This window comes from Macadamia integrifolia, unplaced genomic scaffold, assembly GCF_013358625.1.
Source record: "Macadamia integrifolia cultivar HAES 741 unplaced genomic scaffold, SCU_Mint_v3 scaffold_223A, whole genome shotgun sequence".
In the NCBI taxonomy this organism is placed as follows: domain Eukaryota; kingdom Viridiplantae; phylum Streptophyta; class Magnoliopsida; order Proteales; family Proteaceae; genus Macadamia; species Macadamia integrifolia.
The window spans coordinates 28,303-41,390 of record NW_024870649.1 but is presented as its reverse complement, the minus strand read 5'-3'; the positions used below and the strand labels follow the sequence as shown (position 1 = coordinate 41,390).

Sequence of the window (13,088 nt, the reverse complement as noted above, 5' to 3'; positions counted from 1 at the left end):
CTTTTGTTTTTCTCAAAGACTAGCAAAGTCTAAGTGTGGGGGGATTCTGATGAGCACATTTATGTGTGAAATCTTAGGACGTAAGCATGTATTTTTACACACGTAGAATGAAGCTACCTTAGGTTTTACTCTATTTTTGTAGATTTTCTATTTTAAAGGCCTTAGGGACTATCGAGTGTCATATCTCAAATTTTACATGTAAAGAGGTCCTGTTTCTTTTCATGATGCGAAGAGGACTAAATTCTGAGCAAGTTGAACGTATTGCATTAAAAGTATACATTCGTTTTAACACCCATACAAGTGATTATTCTTTTCGGGTTAGAAAAAGAATAATGGACCAGAACAGAACACCTTTTTGCAGTTGTCCCAAGGGTACAAGAGAATATTCCAGATACCGACAAAGAAGGAGGGACCTATGTAACACCCTGAAATTTAAAGTAACTGAGTCCAAGGGTATGGCCCAGCTCATAACATGAAGTAGGTCATATTGTTGTGGATCTAAGAAATACAGAAACAAAAGAGAGAATTAGGCTGACAGAATGCAAAAAAAAATATTTTTTTTTTGTGTAGGGCCCACATCCCTACACCCCTGAGTCTCGCACTTACCCACTTTGTAGATGCCCTAATGCTGACCAAATCCAACCTAATAGGTCAGCCTTTGGTGGAGTCCATTAATGGAAATTAAATGTTAAATAGTCTTATGTTTAAGAAATTAGTTTTAGGAATCAATTTTTAGAAACTAGTTTTAGAAATTAATTTTAGGAATGAATGTGTTTAACCAAACAGGCCTTAGTGGGTCATATTTTAGCAATATAAATAGCTCTCCTCTATCATTTGTCTCATTACAAGAAGCTAAATTCGTTGGGGGGGGGAGGAGAAGAAAGAAGAAGAAGAAAGAAGAAGAAGAAGAGGAGGAGGAAGGAAGGAAGGGGGCTGGCTAATCTCTATTGTTGCTGGCTGCTACCTGACGCTGCTGCTGCTAGAGGTTACTGCTGCTCAGTTGTGCATGCTGCCTGCTACTGCATGCAGCCCTTGTTTGCTGCTACTGATGATGCTGCCATAATCCTGTAGCTACTACTGTTTATTGCATGCTGCTACCCTTATTGTTTTGCTACATGTAAGATAAGGAGCTACTGTCCAAGAGTTCAGATGTTGATGTGGCTGCCTAAACCCATGTAAGTGTTGCTGCCCTTTTTATTCTGTGAAGTTAATTAGGTTAGTAGCAGTAGGTAGTTGGAGTTACAAGTTTCAGTAAATTAGGGGCTAAAATCGAGTCCCTATGGATTGAATTTAGTACCTGTAGCTGAATCCCTAAATTCAGTTAGGAGGATGCAATTTAAAGTAAATGCATCCCTGCAAACCCTAAAACAAAGGGCTTTCGTTGTTCATGATGAATTCATGCAAATTGGGACTAAATTGAGGTGGTAGCATGCTAGGGTTAGGGATTTTAATTAATTCGAGATTGTAATCAAGTTCTTGTGGATTTGTTTGCATCCCTGTAGAAGAAACCCTAAAATTCAATAGGGTTCAAGGACTATAATTGTTAGAAGACCATCTCTGTGGACCCCAAAGCCTAAGGTTTTTATTTTCCAAGCTGAATTCTATGTAATTAGGGTTAGATCAAGGTTAGTTAAGTAAAAATTCTACAGAAAAACCCTATAGGAAAAATTTATTGATTTTAAAGATGGGATTTCTATAAGGATTTAGTTAAATTCTTCCCTAAAATATGTTGCAAGTCTGATTAGGGTTGGAACCCCAATTCTGTGATTCTAAACCTATGAATCCCCTAATTAAGTAATCAATTTGGGGGACAGAAGTTCAATTCCGTAGAAAAAGCATGGGCAGAATTCTATTAATTTTTAGATTTGGAGAATGGACACTAATTAGCTTAATTCCTTCCTTGTAACCCAATATTGGGCTTAATTGGAATTGAAACTCGACTGGGGTTACTATAATTCTTTCAATTAATGTTGAATTATTGGGAAATTAGATGCAACCCTTCAATTTGCCCGGTTCAAGCTAAATTCTGAATTTTTTTAGGAATTGGGATAGTATACTATGATACAATTTTGGTTACTGTAATTGGGGGTTTGAGGGACTGTAGAGTGACCCTAAAGGCATGAAGAAAATCTTCCCATGCTACCATGGGCACTGGCCTTTGACCATATGTAGTCCAAGCCAAGGAGACTTGCAGAACAACTTGTAGTATAACAGAAAATACTGCTGAAACCAACCCGTTGGTTGGACAAGCAGCCAACCGATTGAGATTGCTAGTTGAGCATTTTTAAGGCTGAATAGCCTCTGTTTCTGCTGAACTCTGCCCTGCCCCTTGTGGGTCGTGTCTCTTACCTTTTACCTAAAGTTGACCCTATGGGTAGGGGTAGCTTGAGAGCTATTTTTGAGACTTTAAATTGGGTTAGTACGTGGGTTGTTGAGAATTATTTTGGGTTTAGTAGTAGACCTATAATTAGTCATGTTAGATATTATACATGTTTATTAACACTGTGATAATACACCTTTGGTTTAGGAACCTGAAACTTTTTTGGTGAGGACACACGATTGATTGTGGGGGATCCTATCGTATTTTGTGATTTGGGTTTCGAGGTGAGTGGGTGTTTATTTTATTTTATGGAGTGTTTCATATATATTTTGACGTTTTCTTGCTCATGTGGAATGTGATGATTATCATGTTATGGATTTATTTTATATAAAATAATATATTTCACATGTTATATGATTTTACCGACTGGATGTGATCGTGGTTTTGTGGATGTGTAGTATGTTAGCTGTGTGGTGATGGTTATAATATTGACGGTCTGAGGCACGGTGTGGCCAAGGTTCTTTCTGGTACCATGGGCCCAAAGGTCAGTGTTATAGTTGTGACCACAGATGTGTGATGGATGCTATGATTGATATGTATGCATGTAGATGCATATGGTTAGGATCACATCTCAGTGCTATAACCCCTTGTCAATAGGGGGTAAGGTATTAGCTAATCCCACTCGATGGTAAGTCACGGAGGATTATTACACCCGGATACGACGTCCTAATTCTGAGAGGGCACAACATGGTACGATGTACTACACACATGATAGTCGGACAGCATGGGAGACCGATGATGGTGTGGGATTCCGGGACCATGGCTGTCAGGGGTTACTATTTAGGGGTTAGCTGGGGGACCGAGGTTCTTTTCAGGTCTAGCTGACTCCTACTTGCAGCTAGCTTGTATCTTCGAGGCCCGACATATTAGGAAGGGGATGCCACTTATGCTGCTTATAGCACTTATACCCATACGTTTTGAGACTTAATAATTAGAATGGATAAATATAAATAAAATTGACCATATGACTATGCATTTTGTGAAATTAAGGTAATGTATCTGTAATCCTGGAGGGTTAGGTTGACTGGATGTGGGTGTCCATTGCCGCACACCTTAGCCAAATTAAGGCAGGGTGTGACAATCCACTTGGGCGATACACTCTCTCTCCTCCCCTTGTACGATAAAGACATTCTCTCTCTTATTTTTTTGGAGATTTGGTTGAAGATCTCCTATTTTTCCCTTACTTAAAGCTCAATGAGCATAGACAAAATTTCCAAATTAAAATAGAAGATGTCCAAATCGATTAAAGCAAGGAGAGGAAATCGTCCAAGAAGTGCTCAAGATAAAAGACTCTCCCCTACCTACGATTCTCTCCCTTTCTCTCTTCTCTCCCCTCCACCTCATCACAACTAATTCATTGGACTCCCTTTCCCCTATTCCCTATAAATAAAAATCATACAAGGGGGGAGAGGGCGCACTTTACTTTTAGGGTTTTCTTTTCTCTGGTCTTTCTCTTCTCTGGTCTTTCTCTAGGTTTTCTCTAGTTCTTCTTCTAGTCTTCTTCTTACTTTTTAGTTGAAGCACTTATGTAATGGATGTTTATTTAATGAATGCAAGTTTTTTTTTTTTTTTTTGTTTATTATTCATGGTATTCAGTTGTAATTTTACTTTCTAGTTTTAGGCTTAGTTCTAAGTGACAAGAACTAACTGTGGAGCACAAGTTTTCAAATTCAGATTTGTCTTTTCTAGGCCTAGCAATTTTAGATTAGATTTATTCCAGATCTGGTTTTTAGGGCTAGTAGTATTTCAATTCAAACAAGAAGCAACAAGTTTTAATTCAAGTATGGAAGTTCAGCTAGGTTGGCTTCTTTAGAAGTCTTTTCACCCCCTCTCATTCCCTCTTCTGGCTACTCATTCATTCTTAACTTAGTTTTTTAATTTCAGTTTTACTTTATTGTTTTTACTTTCCCCCAAGGTCCTTGGCTAGACTATGTGTTGGCTTTGCCCCTCCTAGCCATAGAACCATCCTTTTATTGCCTTTACTTTCAGTTATTTACTTTGTCCTCTTTCCCTAAAGCTCAGTAGTGAAGCCCTTGTAAGAGTTACTCTCTAGTCAAGTAGAGAAGCTTGCATTATTTGTGGTGCATCCCTTGGGCTAAGTAGAGAAATCAACTTGTGTCCATCTCTCTACCTTTCTTCCCTTTTAGTTGCACTTTTATTATTTATTTCAACACTTTTATTTTATTACTTTTTATTTCAGCACTTTTACTTTCAGTTATTTACTTTTTATCTGTGTGGTTTGAAGTATTTAAATTCCTAGATGTGTTGGTCAAGACGCTTTTAGATGCATTTGTTTTAGGGCAATAGTTAGAAGTAGATCACCATAATTAATCGATACGCTTTCGCATTACTTACAGAAGCAAAAATAAAGTGGCTGCTCTCCTTATGTTCGACCCGTAGCTACACTGATCCGTACACTTGCGGTTACTTTTAAATCTCAAACATTTATGAACAGTTGTTATGACTTGGATATGTGAACGGGATCCAGTATAGCCGAGGGAGATTTTGGTACCTGATTACCGTGTAGATGATTGAATCATGCATTGGGTATGCATTAGAGTTAGATATGGCTATAGATATGCAGTGTGACCAATGGTAATTCTCGGACCGTGTATGTTGGATTTATGGGCTAAATTAATTATTCGGATTGATTAAATGGGTGAGAATCAAGTTGCATGAACCGATTCAGTCCACTCTCAAGTTTAGGGTTATGCTGGCTCAACCCATTGTGATTTAGGGTTTTAGGTGCAGGACAGTATTATAAATACTAGGTTTTTGGTCCCTACATCCATTATTCGTTCTTTTCCACTTTACCACTGAAGTGAGAGAACCAAAGAGGTCTAAAGGGTTGTAGAAGATCCACTACCAAGAAGAGGAAAAAAGGTGGAGAACAACATCGATCATCTACAACATACTTGGGTGAAAGGTACAATTCCATCCTCTATGATTTGATCCAATTATTCATGTTTTTAATTTATATCGTATTCTAGTTGTCTGTATGGGAACTGATTAGGGTCCGAGATGAAACCCTAAATTGAGATCTAACAAATGGTATCAGAACCACCCATAAAATGTTAGAATCAATTGGTAGAGATTTCATGTTCTATAAATCGCTCAAACTGTTTAATCTTGTCAATTTTTCATGTTTTTATTTGATGCGAGATTTGATCGATCTAGTCATTTTAATAACCTTTTTTTGTTAAAAAAAAACCCCATGGAGAGTCACTGGGAAAATCTATAGCCATAGAGATGATCGGCACCACTGTTTTGACCATGGATTATGATGATTTTGGGTTAAACGGAAATCTTAGGAATTTAATTTTTGATTATTTTGGGTTGAAATCGGCTTATGAAAAAAGGATTTTAACTTGTTTATTTTGGCATCAGTCACTGGAAAGATGTTCTCTGGGATGGTACGATCCTTCGTCGACGGTTTTAAAGCCGCTCACCCTCTGGTCAACCCGCGGGTGCTTGAAATATGAACAGAACCCTCAATGGTTCTTCTCTTCTATGGTCGATTTGAATCGACGGTGACAAAGGAGATAGTTCTGCTCGCGGTTTCTTCTCTTCTGTGGTTTATTTGGATCGACGACGACAGAGGAGATAGTTCCTCTTTGGAAAAGAAAATAGGGTTATTAGTGATGATAGACCTATTTTGGGGTCTATAAAACTTTAAGTTAGTTTAAAAAGGTACTAATGGGCTGAGCCCACGGTAGAGTGGTTTGTTTTATCTTTAATTTTTTTTTAAAACTTAAACTTGAATCCATTGGGCTAAGCCCATATGATTTTTTTTTAAACTTTAAGTTATATCTAATGGGTTGAGCCCATGTGATTTTTGTTTAAAAAAAAAGGTTAACTGATTATTATGGTTCAATGAACTGAACCAAAAGTGAATTTGATCTAGTTGGGCCACACATGGTCGAACTGAATCAGTTGGGTCGGGTTGACCCGTATACCCGACCCATTGACCAAAATTTTATCCTGCTTAGGTATTCCAGTGGGTCATCAGAAAATCTCTTGGAACCATACACCGGCGGTGCCTTTTCCGGCATTAACAGTTGACCAAAGAAAGTAAAAAAAAAAAAAAACCCTTAAAAGGCTTGATTGTTTCTGGTTCCTTTTGGGTTTTTATTTAAACTACTTTAAATGCCGTTTTAAGGTTCATTTTAAGGCCAAATTGAAATCCATTTTTTACATTGGATTCCTTGTTTCGGGACACATTCAATGATCTAATTTTATATGACATGTTTATTTGAAATTTTATGTTGTATTTATTTGTAATCATTGTAACAGGCGGGCATAAATTAATATTTTGAAAAATGCACATGTTATTGGTTACCATGAGATTGGGAAAGGTTTTTAAATTGAGATATATTAATATGGAAAAGGGTGTAAGCTTTCACTCATTCTTAGCTGCAAAGTAATTTTTTAGGAAGCCATGAAAGGATGAGGTAGAATCCACCAAAGTGGCACATCTTATTATTCTATGATTTTTTACAGGGTAGTAATGTAGGTGACATTTGGCCAAAGGTGATATCACCAAAGTTATGAAAATGGCAATAACCTAGAGGTTCCTAAGCCCAAAAGTGGGGATTTCAAAAGTTATTGTTCTTTTCACAGTAAATATGGATTTACAAGAGGACCAGTGCATTCTTAACCCAAATGATAGGAATGTAGTAACGGTTGTGACTCTTGTATGGTTACTGTTGTCCTAGTGACATATTTAAGTGTATGTTTTGAACATAAAGATATACATCTCCAATGAAAAAGATATGATAGGACTGAGTGAAACCCACTAAAGTGGTACATTCAATTCGATTGTATCTTCCCCAACAGTAAAAGTGATACTTTTCCAAAGGTTATATCATCAAGGTTTGAGGATAATTATCTACATTTCAGAAAGGGACATTGAATTAGGAGTTCTTTTGCCCAAAGATGATTGAATTCCAAAGCTAGTGTTGTTTTCACAGTTAAAAAAAGAATATAAGATCATCAGTTAATTCCTGTCCCAAAGGATAGGGATACAATTTTAGTTGTAACTCTTATTTAAAATATATTGATAGTATTAAATGCTTTTATATTATGGTTTATTTTTAAAAATTTGTCATATATTGTGTTGTTTTTACTGCTTTAAAAGGATGGTCATTCTCTCAAGTTATGTATCTTCCATCCCAATGCTCACTGGTAACAACTATCAAAAGTGGGTGGAAGAATTAGAATTGTATTTAGGTCTTCGTGACTTAGACTTGGCATTTAGGGAGCCTAAACCTGAGCCTCTCACAGACTCAAGCAGAAGTGCTGAAAGGACTAAGTTTAAGAAATGGACTAGAGCAAACAGAAAGTGCATGCTGGTTTAAAAAGACAGTTCCTGAAATTATACGTGATAACATAGAGATCAAAGACACTGCAAAAGAATTCCTGGATGCTATTAAAGCTAGGTTTCAACATAACAAGAAAGCTGAGAAAACCACATTGATGACCAGGCTAATGAATACAAGGTATGATGGATATGAGACTGTTAGAGAATACATTTTGGGTGTAGCTACTGATGTTGGTAAACTTAAGGATCTTGGAATACAGATCGATGAAGAATATATTATTCACATTGCATTGAATACCCTCCCTAGTCAGTATAAGGTTATCCAGTCTACCTACATTGCACTGAAGGACGATTGGAGCTTAAATGAGTTTATTTCCATTTGCACTCAAGAGGAAGAAAAATTGAAACAAATCAGGTTTGCGAGTGCACATGCAACTTTTCACAGGGGATCTTCTATTGGACCAAGCAGAAGAAACAATATTTTTTTCAACAAAGGAAGCTTCAAGCCATATGACAGGACTAAGGGCTCTCAAGAACTTGACACATCTCAAAATGCTCAAGATGAAGAGAAGACCAACAACATAGAGTGTTTCTGGTGCCATAAGAAAGGACATGGGAAGAATGACTGCTTTATTTTCAAGAAATGGTTAGAGAAGAGGAAGAATTCTAGGGCTGATAAGCAGGATGATGCCAAGAAAGGGTGAGGTAGATTGACCACCAGCAATTGAGAGCAAGTAAAAATTGGTTCCATCAAGTAGTTAGGATTTCTTTATATTCAGTTATTTGAAATGCTTGATTAGTGGGAATTGTATTTTTGTTTAGTACTTGTTTATGTTTTGAACCTTATCCCGTATGTTTTGGGACACAGTTTGATGAATTATGGTTCAGTTTTAGCATTTACATTATACACATTTATTTATGTTATTATTTGGTTTATGGCTTAATTTGAGAATGTTTTTATAGGCAGTAATTGTCTTAGTTATAGGCAATATTTTACCACAGTTCAAAGATAATATTTGTCACATTTTAAGACAGTATTTATCATAGTTCAAAGGTAATATTTGTCTCAGTTTATAAGTGGAAAGCCACAGTTAGATATTAACCCCAGATCAAAGGCGATTTTTCAAGGTTAATATCATAGTTAAGGACCTACATGGTATGACAATAGTGTAATTTGAGGATATGTCAATGTTTCCATGATAGTATCCCACATAGATTCATGTTGAGAAACTTACTTATGTTTATAATGATAGAAAGTTGTATGCCGTATATTGAGGTATATCTTTTGCTGTTGTTCGATGTGAGTGATTTTTTAACTGAATCACAGTAAGAGTGGTTAGTGGTTAATATAATGAGATTCTATGGCCACACCAATTTAAAAGACATCTTTATAATTAATGTAGCCCAAGCGGGAGATTGTTGGATTTATAGACTAAATTAATTATTCAGATTGATTAAATGAGTGAGAATCAAGTTGTATGAATCAGTTCGGTCCACTCTCAAGTTTAGGAATATGCTGATCCAACCCATTGTGATTTAGGATTTTGGGTGCAGGACAGTATTATGAATAATGGGTTTTGGATCCCTATAGCCATTATTCGCTCTTCCCCACTTTACCACTGAAGTGAGAGAACTAAGGAGGTCTAAAGGGTTGTAGAAGATCCACTACCAAGAAGAGGGAAAAAGTGAAGAATGACATCGATCATCTACAACATATAAGGGTGAAAGGTACAATTCCATCCTCTATGATCTTATCAAATTATTCACGTTTTTAATTTATATCGTATTCTAGTTGTCTGTATGGGAAGCAATTAGGATCCGATGTGAAACCCTAAATTGAGATCTAACAGTGTATGCCACAGTCATACTTGAAAATGGGTGCACAATGTGGTCGATTATTATTCCGATTCGTGTATATCTTACTAAGCCGTATACATGCTAGATAGGTTTGGACATGGATGCGACGTGGCCGATGGTGATTTTGATATTGTATTTTATACTACTTGTATCACTATGAAAATCATATATAATATTATGGTTGGGTTTATATTACCTATGCTATGATCCCTTGCCAACAAGGGGTGAGATGTTGGATAACCCACCATGGTATGTTTGATGAACCCTTCCAGAATGTCACTTCCAAATATGATGTGATTGTTGTTGGAGGCGAAAATCAGTCCATTGTGGTCAATGATAATTATGGTGTCGTGACTGCCAGGAGGAGCTTGTCAGAGGTTTACTTGTGCGTATGCTGCACCTTGAGTCAGGGGTGAAGCTGTTGATTACCCCGATGTCGTATTTTTAGATTATATCTTGTAGAATTTATGATTTGATGAATTATGTGAAGGATAAATCATGTTATGTAATATTCTTAGCATTAATTTCTTCCCCAACAGATTTAAATTGATTCAACTTATGTATATGCTCTAATTTTCTCTACATTGATTTTGGTTGGTTCAATTGTATTGTAGTTGCGGTGGTTAAGGTATTACTATTAGAGATCCTAGCAGAGATATAGGACAATAAGCATCCTATTTACACTGATGGTATCCTAACAGGAGCGTGGTGTGATAAAGAGTGCGTATCCACTATGAGCTCATTCAACTTATGATCATGGACAATGAGCTATGGGTTTAGTTCCTATAGAATCCTTGAGTTGAATTTAAATATGGGAAAAAGAATCCTAGAATCCACCATAAGCTCATTCAACTTATGGTCATGGACAATGAGCTATGAATTTAGTTCCTATAGAATCCTTGAGTCGAATTTAGATATAGGAAAAGAATCTTAGAAGGCAACGTGGCCTCTACACCTAGACACAGGGAGGGGCAAAATGATCCCCCCTCCCCCATGAGAAACGAAAATCCATTGCTATTGATGCTTCCATGTGTGCTCCTATTGGTTCCCACGCTGATGCAGGGGCCATGTTGTCTTTTAGGGATTCCTCTCCCTTTAAATATTTAGGAAGGATAAATTACATTTGAGGTGCCTTGAGTTTCCAAAAAGGACGTTTCAGGTTCCTTAAGTTTAAGAACTAACGTTTAGGGTTCCTTATCAACAAGTTTTGTTATAAATAGATTTATTTCCATTTTTCCATTGTAAGCCACTAATTGGGTACCCCAGACACCCACCCATCACCACTGCGCACTTAGATCGTCCCAAAGTTTTGCACTACCCCACCCCTTCTTTCTCTTCTGGCCTCGGCCACTTACACCCCCACTAGAACCCCACTTGGAACCAACCGCTACAAGACCACTCTAGGGTTGATAAGAGAGGGTGGTGAGCAGTTGCACTATTTGCAGGCAATGGGCAAAACCAAGACGGCTAGCTGTCGAATCATAATATGAGGGCAACTTAGAAGACGATTTGTAGGCAACAATGAACCGGAGTTGCAGACAACAGTGGGTTAGTAGTATAGTTGCAGTTGTAGAAGGTCGCAGGCAAAGGGAACAAAGGTGTGGCGGCAATTGCATATGGGTTGCATGAAAGGGATGAACACAATAAGTGATGGTGGTGGTGGGTTGTTTGGGGTACCCAATCAGTGGTTTACAAGGGTAAAATGGAAATAATTCTATTTTATAACAAAATTTGTTAATTAGGAACTCCAAGTGCTAGTCCAGACTCCAGACATATGGGGTGAAATGACTGTCCCACCATTTATGAAAAACAATAATGTCTGACTTGTTTATGTTTTTATGTACATGCTCCCATTAACCCATGCGGCGGTGCGAAGGCCACACTCCAACATTCTCCCAAATATTTATGTATCAATCAAGCAATCGACCCGTTACGAAGGAAGAAGACTTCATATATTAGACAGGTTTAATTAAAGACGAAAGATGTTCGTCACGTTCATCTGCGTCTTGAAAGTTGACAGTAATGTGATCATTGTCTTAAACGACCTTCAATGGCCGGTGCGACCGTTGAGTTGAGAAAGAATTTAGCTGAACATGGTCCAACCGGGGCACAACTTCCTCCTCCACCATGTTTGACACTGTGGGCCAACGTTCAAGGCCCAGCAGTTTTTTCTGTTGGGCCTACTCATTGTCCTTAAAAGTCGAGACCCAACATATATGTGGACAATGCTTTGTGCCCAACGGGCCAAAACATATATATATATATATGACGCTATAGTTGAATTGGAATATGTTTATAAAAATAACTATAAGCAACAAATCACTTCTTTGTCTATTTGGATACCATCTAAAGGCAATATGATTGCAGTAACACCAACGTTTATTTATTTATTTATTTATTATTATGTTGCAAACGAGGGTGTCTAAAGTCTAAACCTTTGGCCTAACTAATTTATCTTCACATAGAAGGTTTCAAACTCAGGATCAGTTTCAATCGATATTGATTTGGATTGGACTAGTATCGGACTCGATCAGATGGATAACGTCTCTTATTCTTCTTTTTATTTATTATTTATTTATTTATTATTATTATTGTTTAATAATTGATATTTTGGATCATTTTACCTTTATATTTTACCAGTGGATCGATTTCAAGATTAATTGACGAATACTGATACCAATCCAATCTGGACGATCTTAATCAATCTGATCCGATTTTAAAAACCCTGTTCACATACATACACGAATCAGGTCAACACCGACTCCTATAAAAACCAGAGAAACCGTGAAACTGATCCCAAAGCGGTAAGGGAGACCATAAAACCATAGAAGAGAGTGGTCCAAACTGTCAAGAGAAAAGACAAAGTTAAATAGCTATGCATGCCTCCTCTTTTCTCCTCTGATGAGCCAAATAGTTGAAGGCATTGAAACGAGTTCCCCGACAAATGTCAATTGATGTGAAAAACCGGTTTCCTAGATAAATTAACCATGTGAAAAACAAGAATTAACCCTTTTATATATTTGATATGAGACATAAAAATCACTTCTTACTGTTATAAGTAACTAAGAATGGAAAGCATGCATAAAACGTCGCTAACAAAATATCGTAATCCCTTGCGTAATTCTTAGGACAGTTTTTTCTTTTAACAAATGCGTTAGTGACCAAACTGAAAGAGATAGAACTTCTTCCATGGGAAAACGATAAATGAAAGAATCTTTTGGGATTATTATTGACAATGGATTGGTGTCTCTTTGTTGTTCAAAATGGGAGAGAGAGAATATTGAAAGCGACTCATTAATTTGTTTCATTTTCCAATAAAACAGAATAGAAATTACACTAAAATCAATGATTCTTTGATTTGATTGACTTAGAGAATACAGATACGAGATTGAAAGAGAGAAATAATGATGAACAAAAATGGCTTGGTTACTTATTCAACTTTTAACTTCTAGCCATGGACTTTCAAATCCCACCCATCATGGTGGGTCCACGTACTAGAGGCGCCCAAATTCATTTTATTAGGTACATTTC

General features: G+C 37.0%; 1 long non-coding RNA gene across 1 annotated transcript; it reads left to right on the top strand.

The window, feature by feature from the left end:
* The first annotated feature begins 883 nt into the window (after window positions 1–883).
* LOC122071420 lies at window positions 884–10,160 on the top strand. Its single transcript, XR_006138182.1, has 3 exons — window positions 884–1,175; window positions 2,528–2,604; window positions 9,241–10,160. It is a non-coding gene; the product is annotated as an uncharacterized LOC122071420 (long non-coding RNA).
* The last annotated feature ends 2,928 nt before the right edge of the window (window positions 10,161–13,088 follow it).